Source organism: Nycticebus coucang, chromosome 1 (assembly GCF_027406575.1).
Source record: "Nycticebus coucang isolate mNycCou1 chromosome 1, mNycCou1.pri, whole genome shotgun sequence".
Lineage (NCBI taxonomy): Eukaryota > Metazoa > Chordata > Mammalia > Primates > Lorisidae > Nycticebus > Nycticebus coucang.
Genome location: NC_069780.1, coordinates 148,352,951 through 148,364,786, shown reverse-complemented (window position 1 = coordinate 148,364,786; position 11,836 = coordinate 148,352,951). Strand labels below are relative to the sequence as shown.

General features: G+C 40.8%; 1 non-coding gene across 1 annotated transcript; it reads left to right on the top strand.

Moving 5' to 3' along the window:
- Window positions 1-241: 241 nt before the first annotated feature.
- LOC128592821 (U7 small nuclear RNA) lies at window positions 242-303 on the top strand. Its single transcript, XR_008382038.1, has one exon. It is a non-coding gene; the product is annotated as a U7 small nuclear RNA (small nuclear RNA).
- The last annotated feature ends 11,533 nt before the right edge of the window (window positions 304-11,836 follow it).

Below are 11,836 nucleotides of genomic sequence, written 5' to 3'. Positions count from 1 at the left end.
GTGAGTCACTGCAAATTTATGCTGGACAAGATGGGCATACAGATACTGAGATTGAAGAATTAATTTTAATGTGACCTAAGTCCACCAGCTTGGAGATTAAATACCTACGACACTACCTCTTTATTATTAATTTGCCATTAATTATTAATTATTTATTTGTTACAATAATCCATCCTATATCCACACAATATCACATGGCATTATGTGGTTCTTGATCATTATGAATTTAAATTCCCTTTGCAAGTGTTATAGCTCTTTCAGAATTTGTCTAGCAAATTTTCTGGGTTTTACCAGAAAACTCCCCTCCAGGAAAAAAGTATAAGAAGAAAATAAAATCCTTTCAGCAAGAGCCATGTTTTAGTCTAGAACAGTTCGGTTGATTCTCAACTGACACCTATTATCAGACACACAGAGTCATTGTTTTAAGATTTAGTGGCATCTGAAGGGAAGAAGTGAGCAGCTCAGGTGATTGACATTTTGAGGGACGTTAACCTGATGCCTGCTTCTACTCTCCTCTCCCAGACCCATCACAGTCTGCCCTCATGTTTTCATCTGTCCATCTACATATCTGTCTCCCCAGCTAGGACACAAGCTGTGTGGGGACAGGGTTCCTGTCTGCTATGGTCACTGTTGTATAATCTCCCAAGCACAATGCCTGGTACACAGTAGCTGTTCCATGAATGTTTGTGGATTGATCAAATCAAGATAGACAAAAGAACAAATTTAAGATTATTTAGCTTCGTTGATTAAAATTTCAATCTTTAAATTGTCCTGATTTCTCTCAGCCTCTTTCATAGCTTATACTTACCAACCTCTTCTCACTTATAGAAAATCCAATGAACTGTGGGCCGGTAGTCCTTACACCTCTATAAAATTACGAAGATTTTCAATCCAGTTTTGATAATATAGCAGCCAAATCAATCCTCATCACTAAATCGAATTCACCAGACTGTCATTCTTACTCTGATGCTATTTAGAATGTGCAGCGAGCCTCCAGATTCTACTTCCTAAAAACTAATTTCCCTAGAGCTTTTGTTCTATTATTTTATCCATGCCCCTGAGGTCAGAAACTATCATTTTGTCTCTCCTGAACAGTACAATGTCTCATTAATACTTCTTCCTATAAGCCTGAGTATTTCTTTAGAAATGCAGAGAAGTTTCAAGGATCATGAAGGACCTCTGGTTGGATAGCAGCTATTTTTAGTATCTTGAGAGCAACAGCACAGTCAAGTTCATTAATGACCTAGAAACAATGAACTCAATATATATTCTAATTCCTTGACTGGCATTAGTTTTTTCTTTAGATTTGAAAAAAACAGTGTTTGATCAATCTCTTAAAAATGCATATTCTTGAGGCCAGGTATGGTGGCTCACATCTGTGATCCTAGCACTCTGGGAGGCCAGGGCAGGTGAACCGCTTGAGCTCAGGCATTCAGACCAGCCTGAGCAAATCGAAACCCAATCTCTACTAAACATAGAAAAAAAGCTGGGTGTTGTCACACATGCCTGTAGCCTACTCAGGAGGCTGAGGCAAGAGGATTGCTTGAGCCCAGAAGTTTGAGATTGATGTGAACTATGACAGCACACACAGCACCCTAGCCTGGGTAACAGAGTGAGACACTGTCTCAAAAAAACAAAAGGTGCATATTCTTACAGTGTTTTTATATATCCCATCAATCAAGTTGGACGATCATATTTAAATGTGAATACGGGCAAGTCTGACAATCCAATAGTTGATATTGTGTATCCCTTGCTTCCACTCAAGGAGAGGACGATGGGCAATCATCAGTCATTCATTTTTATTGACTGCCCCATGTTCCAGCAACAACTCCGGAGGCCAGGGATACAGCAGTGAAGTATAAAAAAACTAGGGGCCTTTGTTATACTTGAGGTAGGAGAGGTGGCAAAGAAGAAGAAAAAGTAAAATCTATAGATGGTTATGTGGCAGTAGGTTCTAGGAAGAACAATCAAAGAGGGAGCGAGGGAACGGGCAGTGCCAGGGATGGGGGGTGTGTGGGTATGATTATATATATATAACAAAAAGCCTGGCCTCACTCTGAAGATACTTCAATAGAGAATGGAGAAGTGAGAACATAAAACAAGGGGATATCAGGGGGATGCAAGTTCTCGTTAAAGGAATAAAAAGCGCAAAGTTCCAGAAGCAGATCTGTGCGTGGAAAGTTGGGGGAAAGGAGGGGACCAGTGTGACTGAGCCAGAGCAGGAGTAGGAGGACCCAGATCTGCGGTGCCAGGTACCCGCCGGTGCAGTCTATCGTAAGGATGTTCATTTTCACTGGAGGGACATCAGAAGTTATCCAAGTGTTCTGGGCAAAGGAGGGCTCTGAAGTGTCTTGGGTTTGAGTAGCTCACTCTGCTGATGTGCGGAGAACAGAAAGAAGCGGGGATGTGGTCAGGAGGTGGTGCCGTGGGCAGGTGAGGAGGGTGGGTGACAGACCAGTGCTGGTGGCAATGGAAGTGATGAGAATCTGTCAGAGTGCAGGTTATACTTTGTACGAGAGCTGGATGGATTTGCTGATCGGACTGGAACTGGGGGTGTGAGGAGAAGAGAGGCGGCAAAGATGAGGGCAGAGTTTAGCCTGAGATGGGGGGTTGGCAGGAGGAGCAGGCCTGATGGGGAGAGTAAGTCTTGGGTTTTGGATGCGTTAGGTTTCAGCTTTGTAGGAGACATCTAGGTGGAAACGGCAGGGAGGCAGTTGCACATGAAAATGTGTACTCAGGGGAGAGGTTCAAATTGGTAGAAATTGGACAGACAATGACATATAGACTTTAACATACTATTCAGCCATTAAAAAAGTTGGAGACTTTACATCTTTTTTATTAACCTGGATGGAGGTGGGACACGTTCTTCTTAGGAAAGCATCACAAGAATGGAGAAGCAAGAATCCAATGTACTCAAGTCAAATATGAAGGCAATAGAAGAGCTAATACAAGGGAGGGGGGATAGGGGAATGAGCAAGTGGGGAGAGGGCAGAGGGGGTGATAGGGGGTCAGCATGTAGGGCACACCTCCTGGGGTGGGACACAATTATCAGAGGGACTTTACCTAACAAATGCAACCTAATTCTTCATACCCTCAATGAATCCCAAACTAAAAACAAAATAAAAAATAAACATTTTATAATGTCATTTAATAATGTTATTTAAATATGTCATGCTAGTTTTTGTCTTAGGAAGAATTACCAGAGGAAGTTATTCCTATTTTAACTTTGTTATTTTTTTTTATTTTATAGTTATGATTTACTGTATTTCAGCTGGAAAACTACTAATCATTTATAAAATAATATAATCAAAGAAAAAGGAGACACATGGAGAGATGGGAAGGAGTGCAAGGACTAAGCTCAGGACATTTCAATGCTAAGAATTTGGGGAGCTGGGGTGGAAGCAGTGAGGGAAAATATGGAGCAACCAAAGGAAGAGGAACAAAGCCAGGAGAAGGGTGAGCTTCCTGGAAGCCCTAGTGAAGAGGGGCTTTCTTTCTTCTCTGAAGGCTGCTGAGCATCAGTACAGACACCTGCTTTGTAATTTTTATTTGGTCATAAGAGTCACACAACTCCACTTTCATCTGGATTAACATTCAATTTAATTTGCATATTTTAGAGAGTAAAGCAACTTCTGAGAGAAAAAAGAATAAATTATAACATCTGCATGATGGATTGATTATATATCATTGAGCCAAAATTAAATAATATTAAGGTAGTCATTAAATAAGGTAAGTTTGCTCTACAATAGAAATCATCTTAATCTTTGGCTCAATTTTTGAAGTGAATAATTTGATTTCGAGTTTGCATATTAAGGGGGAACATACCCTCCATTCATATTTTGTGGCATATTTACAGAAAATTTAACGTATTTCCAGACAACTAAATAATTTAAGTAAGTTCTGGCCATTTCTTAGTTTCTGCCCTAATGACCTGACCATGGGGCACATATTAGGTTCAAAGAACACTCTGCATGTAGATTAGCCTCCTAGGAACAGACCCTTTTAAAATGTAAATATGCTGAATTAGAAAGGAAGAAAACCATGCCCCAGTAAGCATCTTATTTTAGGATAAAAACTCAAACTGAAGTTTATGCCAATTATATTATTCAAGCTTTGTGTTGTGATAGGAATTATGATTTTGTGGGTTTTTTTAAAAACTAAAACCAAAATCAAGGGTTTCTTACAATTATGGCCAAAGTGAAATTAAAAAAATGTAATAGTACTATGTAGGCATGTTCAGCATTGCTTTTAATATTGTGCACAATCGTAGGCTGGCATATAACACAGTCAATGTTACTGCAACTAAGGCATCAATGTCCAAAGTTACTTATAATTCCATTTCCACTTTTCAAAATGGAGATAGTCATACCATAGGTCCTGTTTACCTAATCAGATGAGATTATGTATTTTGAAGGATTTTAAAAACTGCAGAATATCACACAACACCCAAAGGGTTAATGGAGCATGATTTTACTTTCATGGGTGAAAATTTTTAAAGCACCAGTTATTTTTCAGCCACTAGGGAGACATTTTTCTTTAAATTAACACATCCCCTGGCCACTATGCGGATATTCAAATTGAGTTATTCAAAAAGTTGCTTTGGGATATTTTTAATGTTGAACATTTTCCTTCTAGCCCTGCACTCTTTATCTGGATGTCATTAGTCTATGCTTCTATGGTAGATCAGCATTTTAAGGTTAGAAGTTATAAATCAATTTCAAGATTTCTTAGGATGTATTTAAAAAAATGAAGTTCACTCCCGTACATTTAAATTCTGAGAAGTCCTATTTCACTATGATTTTCTGGTTCAAAGATAAAAGCCTTAAATGGACTCAAACTTTTGAGTTGCTTGGACATCCGATACCTCCCTGTGTCATTTTGCTAAGTCTCGTGTAAATGAATCTCTGGCACATGGATTGAGTTTCCCGCGAAACACTCATGGCTATGAAGCATCTAAGAAAAAGAGTTGTGGCAAAGAGTCATATATCTTTTGCTGACCGCGCAACATTTTCAAGATATTTACTGGACGTATAGAGACTCAGTGGGCATATTCAATGCAAGAGTGACCGAAGTATCCACATCTGCTCCAAAGTCCCCAGTCTTCTGTCTCCTGAATTGTGAGGTAGAGAAGCCTTTCAACATTCCAGCTCACCTTCCAGTCTCCGTGAGCTGGGATAATCTGGCCTCCTGATTTTACTGTAGGGCTTATTTTGAATGTGACCCTAGAAACTTCAAAATTCTTTTTACTGCCCATATTCCACTGTTCACTAGTCAGTTAGGTAAATGGAAACGAGTTTCAACTAACATAGGACTATCTTGTCGCAAAGTATACGTAGTTTCCAGTATGTTCAGTAACATAACGATAGTAACTACATTTTATACAAGTATATACAAACCTTTTCAATAGTAAAACCAAACGCAAACATCTTTTCACTTTCAGTGCAAATTAAAGCAATTTCCAAACATGCTGGTTTAAAAAAAAAACATCAATATATGAGATTGTGATTTACAATAGAACTTCAAAAATGCAGCCATTTCCATCAATTGGATTCTCATTTCACTTTATGTACAAATGAGTTCTTTTCCAGTTTTAACATTTTAAAGACTTCAGCCCAGTATTTCGGTGTCTCAGCACTTTCTTTCCATTTTGCTAATGAGCCAAGAATTGATGTGGTCAGATTTATGACTCCTCAAACCATTAGAAATTATGACTATGATAAATACACTGGAGAAGCTTTCCAAATTGGCAACTCATCTTGATTTTTAGCTACACAAAAACATCTTCCGAGTCACCATGTTCCTGTCTCTTCGACAGCACCCTGTTCCCTAGTGATGATCCCGAATGGTGTGATGAGGCTTTTGTTTTTTTCAGATGTATCCATGAGGATAAAAGCAAAGTGCTAACATTTTATAATCTGACAGGTTCCCAATAGAATTTTCCCCGTGTTTTTTGGTATAAAGTTGCTCCCATGGAGCCTATAATTCTTCTCCCCCACCACCTATTTTATGCATTTCAAGAGCTAAAAATCAGTGTGGGGAAGGAGATACCCATGCACACCTACACACACTCACACTCAATATGTACATATTTATATTGTACATAGATAGCACTACCTTAATTGGAATACACATAATATTAATGTTTATATTACATAAGATAATCAAGGATTTATCTTAGTATATTACTTAGGCCTAACAATGTTATATCCATCCAAGATGTTAAATATTAGATACGTTTACATATGATTTTTAACTTTTTGTTATTTTCTTCTTTTAATTTATTAGTTTTTCTTGTCTACAAGTGCTGAGGATGTAGACTGTCTTTTATTTGCTGTCAATGCTATATGACTAAAAATATACCCTTCAACATGCCGATGTATCTTATTTTAGATAGGTAGTTTCAAACCTTGCTGTGTCTATGGACATGTTAGGTAAAGAGAAAGTGTGATGGCTGAGAATCTATGTCATTGCCCTCTTTTAACCTTGGAGAGCTTAATCTGGAAATCAGTGTGTAGGCCTAGATACTGAAAGTCATTTATTTACTTCTTCTACATGAATACCACTGTAAGCATTCTGCTACCATGAGGACTCCTGAAAAGGGATTAACAGCAAATATTGATCTATGAATGTCTGGCAATAATAGCACCAGGAATTAATCCATGAGTCCCACAATCCCTCATTAATTCACACTTGCTATGATTGAATTACATCTCCCCAGACTTCACATGTTGAGGTCCTAACCCCTAGTACCTGAGAATGTGACCTTATTTGGAAATAATTTGTTGCAGGTATAATTAGTTAGGCTACAAGGAGGAGATGTTGGAGTAGAGTGGGCTGTAATCCAACATGCCTGGTGTCCTTACAAAAAAGAGCACTATGGGAAAAGACAGACATGCACACAGAAGGAAACTACGTTAAGATGGGAGTTCTGGGGTTGCAAGCAAGGGAACTAGCAGAGCCGGAGAGAGACCTGGAACAGCTCCTCTCCTTGCTCCTGCGGAGGGAACATGGCCCTGCCAACACCTTTATCTGAGACTTCTCACTTCCACAGTTGTGAGATTATACCATTCTGCTTAAACTACTCAGTTTATGATACTTTGTTACAGCAGACCCTGAAAATTCATAACAGTCATTCCTCAATTCTCTGCCATCTCCCTTCAATTCTTACCATCCCACTAAAATGCTTTTCACTAAGCAATATCCTTTTTCTATGTCAGTCAGCTCTGTCTATTTGCAGCTTTTGCGCTATTGACCATCCATTTTTAAGATTTTTTCCCTTGGGGCAGCGCCTGTGGCTCGATGAGGAGGGTGCTGGCCCCATATACCAAGGATGGTGGGTTCAAACCCAGCCCCACCCAAACTGCAATGAAAAAATAGCCGAGCATTGTGGCAGGCACCTGCAGTCCCAGCTACTCAAGAGGCTGAGGCAAAAGAATCGCCTAAGCCCAAGAGCTAGAGGTTGCTGTGAGCTGTGATGCCACAGCACTCTACTGAGGCCACAAAGTGAGACTCTGTTTCTTAAAAAAAAAAAAAGATTTTTCCCTTTATCATTATTTTTAAATTTGTTTTGCTAAAATTTCTGTATACTTCTTTTCATTTCTTCAATAATCATTGACAGTTTATTATTTGAAATGTTAAAAGATTATTCCTCAATGAATAAAAGTATCTGTGTTTAAGGAATATGTAGTCAGGAGGGAGAGAGAAGAAAATCAGTGCATAGGACACAGTATGGTACATGATATAAAATACATACAAAGCCGTCTTAAGTCTAAAGATTCTTTTTTATAAATTTATTTTTAATTATTATGGATATATAATAGTGGTATCACATTTATAGGGAATATGGGATGTTTTGATGCAGGCATACAAAGTGAATTAATCAAATCAGCATAAGTGGGATATCTATCACCTCAAGTATTTACCATTCCTTTGTGTTTGAAACATTCCAAGTCCTCTCTTTTTCTTTTTTTTTTTTTTTTTGTAGAGACAGAGTTCCACTTTATTGCCCTCAGTAGAGTGCCGTGGCATCACACAGCTCACAGCAACCTCCAATTCCTGGGCTTAAGCGATTCTCCTGCCTCAGCCTCCCGAGTAGCTGGGACTACAGGCGCCCGCCACAACACCAGGCTATTTTTTTGTTGCGGTTTGTCCGGGGCTGGGTTTGAACCCGCCACCCTCAGTATATGGGGCCAGCGCCCTGCTCACTGAGCCACAGGCGCCGCCCCCAAGTCCTCTCTTTTAGTTATTTTAAAGTATACATGTACCACAATGTATTGTTGGCTAGCGTCACTTTATTGTGCTATCAAATATTGTTCGTTCTATATCACTATTTAACTACATTTTTGGACCCACTAACCATTTCTATTTTATCCCCACTCCCCTGCTAGCCTCCCCAGCCTCTGGTAACTATCATTTTACTTGCTGTTTCCATGAAGTCAATTATTAGGCAGAAATCCTTTTAAAAGATAATATATATACTGGGGAAAAAGAGGAGCTTCCTGGCTCCTAGATAAACAATGGGAGACCTGAGCCAAGGGAAAGAGGGCATTCTAGGCAAAAGGGGCAACAAAGCCCCAGAGACAAGAGGAGATGAGATGATGAACATTCAGGGAATCGTGATCAAAACTGTGCAGAATACAAGAAAGGGCCTGGCAAGAGAACAGACCAGGGTCAGGCCCTGATGGGCCATGTGTAGCATCTCACACTTTATTCTGAAAGCAACAGATAATTACTGAAAAGTTTTAAGCAGGAAATATATGTTATCACATTTACCCTTTAGAAAGAAATATACTGAGTATTGTGTAAGGAACAGATGGATGAGGTGAGCAAAACTGAAAGCAGAGGCTACTGTCAGCAGGTGGTGATAGTATTTCAGAAGAGAGACCATGGTGGCTGCTTGCCATTTTAACAGGATTAAGAGGTGGGACATTTAATAGGCGATCAGGCCGTGAGGGGTAGAGTTGGTACCCTTATAAAAGGCAAGTCCAGCCCCCTCTTGCCCTCTCACCCCTTCACACAAGAAGGTCCTCTCAAAATAATGGCATTTTATTTTGGGAAGTGAACTTTCCAGCCTCCAGAACTATAGGAAATAAACTTCTGTTCATTATAAATGCCTCATCTTAGGTATTCTGTTGTAGCAATACACAAGGAACTAAGGCAACGAATGAGCCTGGAGGTGGGACTGAAAAGACTCGAAATTTGATTGTACATGAGACGTAAAACAGAGAAGACAACTGAACAGTGACGAACAAATCTCTGGCTTGTAAGACTTGGTGCAGTCCGATGTCATCTGAGAAGATAGAGACGCAGGAGGTGGAGCACACTGGATGTGACGGGCAGCGGGTGGAGGCAGGAGGCAGGCTGAGACGCACTGCGTGAGCACAGCCTGCACAGGCATAGCGAGAATCAAAGCCTAGGGGCTCGGGGATCCGGCAGCTATCAGGGAAGCCTGTGAAAGCATGGGTGGGAGTTAGACCACCACGCTGGTTCTCATGTGAACACATCAGAGTCATCTGTGGAATTTCCAAACATTGTCAGTGCCTGGGCTCCCCTCCCCAGAAATTCTAATTCAGACGATTGAGTGCAGTGAATAGACGGCTGTGTTTTCAAAGGCTTTGCAAGTGACTCCGAGACACAGCCATAGTTGAACACCTCTGAAATAGAAGGTAAGAAAAGACAGGGCTGGGGAGAAAACAGAAGAACACTATCCTCACGGAGTGGGCAGAGGATGGAGAAGCCTCAAAGAAGACTGACAAATTGCAGGCAGATGGCTAGGAGCCTATGGAGGAAGAGGCTGTTTTAAGTATAGAGAGCGGTCAACACTCTTCCCTGAGGAGAATCGGAGGAAAATAGAGATGGAAAAAAAGGCATCTGGATTTAGCGCTAAAAATGTCAGTACTCTTGGTGTGGGAAAATGCAAAAATTTGAGAGTAAGATGTAAAATCCTTTGGCTGAGAAGGGAGAAAGGCAGCAGGCAATGGGAATAATGAAAATTAGCTTTTTTGCATTGTGCTGTGCTGTCCTGTTTTATGAGGGGAGTATTTCGAGCATGTGAAAGACCTAGCCCACGGGAGGGCTGTCGATCGAGAGGAGGGGCCCGAGAAGGAAGGAGCACATTAACTGAACAGGCCGCAGTGGGCCGATTCAAGGCCCAGGTGCCGTTTCCGAGTCAAACAGAGAAAGGACCCAAACTTCCACGTGACAGAAAGAAGGGGTTTTAATTTGGGAGAAATCGACAGGAATCTGACTAGAGAGACCAAACAGGATTTGAGGCAGATTAAAAGCTTCCTCCAGTTGAGTGTAGAGAGGCTGAATTGCTTAACACCAGGGGTAAACGAGGAGACAGTGCACAGGTGGGTTAATCCTGGCCTGTAAATTTCCTATTCGAATATAGCAGAATAACAATGGAGGGTTTAGCAAGAAAGCTGTGGGAAGATCAGATTAATGGATCTTTAAGCAAGAAGAGGAGCTGGAAGGAAAGGGACCACACGGAGAGCGTGGAGTTTGTGAGTTTGAGACTCTGAAGTTAGATGGAACAGTTCTGGCTGATGACAAAATTTAGGTGGTGCCATGGGGGTGAGCTGCCTGAGTAGAAGTGACGTTGAGGTCAGTGGATTTAAGGAAGGGGAGGAGGAGACCATAAGACTGTTGTTCTCACCCTTGGTTGCATAGTAGGGTCACCTGGTAGCTATAAAGTCTCAGAACGCATAGGCGCCAGTGAAACCTGAAGTTCTGCAGAGAGAACCAAAGCATGAATGTTTTTTTTTAAGTACACAGGTTGAGAGCCACAGAACTCAGTTGTTACCTGTTTTGTCTAATGAAATTCTGGAGTCACTCAAGATGGTAAAATTATAGGGGTACTTTTGGTATTAAACTGGCACTTAGGAGAAAACATTAAGGAAGATGAAGGGAATGGCAAAATAGCCAGCCTGGGGAAGTAAAGAAGGGCTCCCAAGCTCTTAAAATAGTCTACGGTTGGGCAGTGCCTGTGGCTCAAAGGAGTGGGGCACTGGCCTCACATACCGGAGGTGGCCGGTTCAAGCCCAGCACTGGCCAAAAACTGCAAAAACAAAAAAAGAAAAAAAAAAGTCTATGGTTTATTATTAAAAGATAAATAGAACTAGGATTGCATTGTAAGACTTCTTTTTTATAAAAAATGTAGACAAATCTCCTATGCTCTCATTTCCTCTTCTTTTTGACCCTAGAGTTCTTTGTGTAAGTTCAGTCAGGCAAGTTAGAGCTGTAGGCCTATTGAGCAGCCTACAACACTGCCAGATTCAACTCCGCAATTTCCAACCTCACACCTCAGGTTACCATCTCAGATTTAGCTTCTCAGAGTATGGAGGGTCTACTCTTGCTAATTTCTTAGTTACCACCCACACCCAGAGACTGGGAATTGATCAGATCCCCCCCAGAGGTTATGCATTCACATTACCCTTTGATTCACAAATAAAAGCTCAAAATGAACAGACATCCTTTATGTCTCCTGGAGTGAGCACCTTTATCCGGGATGCACTGAATAAATAAGAAGCCAGCTGAGTTCCTCTTGTCACCATGGTGATTTTAGCATCCCTGAATTAGAGGTTTGCATCGGAGTTCACCCAGGTGAAAGCTTTGCCTATGATCAGAAAGCAACCCTGCTAGGGCTGTAAATGATCCTTCAGCTAAGGAAAGCAGAGCAAAAAGGGCTGGGTATTCCTTGGCATGGCAGCTAATTCCTAGTAGTTTCTTGCTGATTCAACTCAGGTACACTTTTCTCCTTAGTCTCCTTTCTGCAGCAAGAGAGGCTTTTCCTGAGAAGTGCAGTGTTGCGAAAGATCTTGGTTATAAACAACAT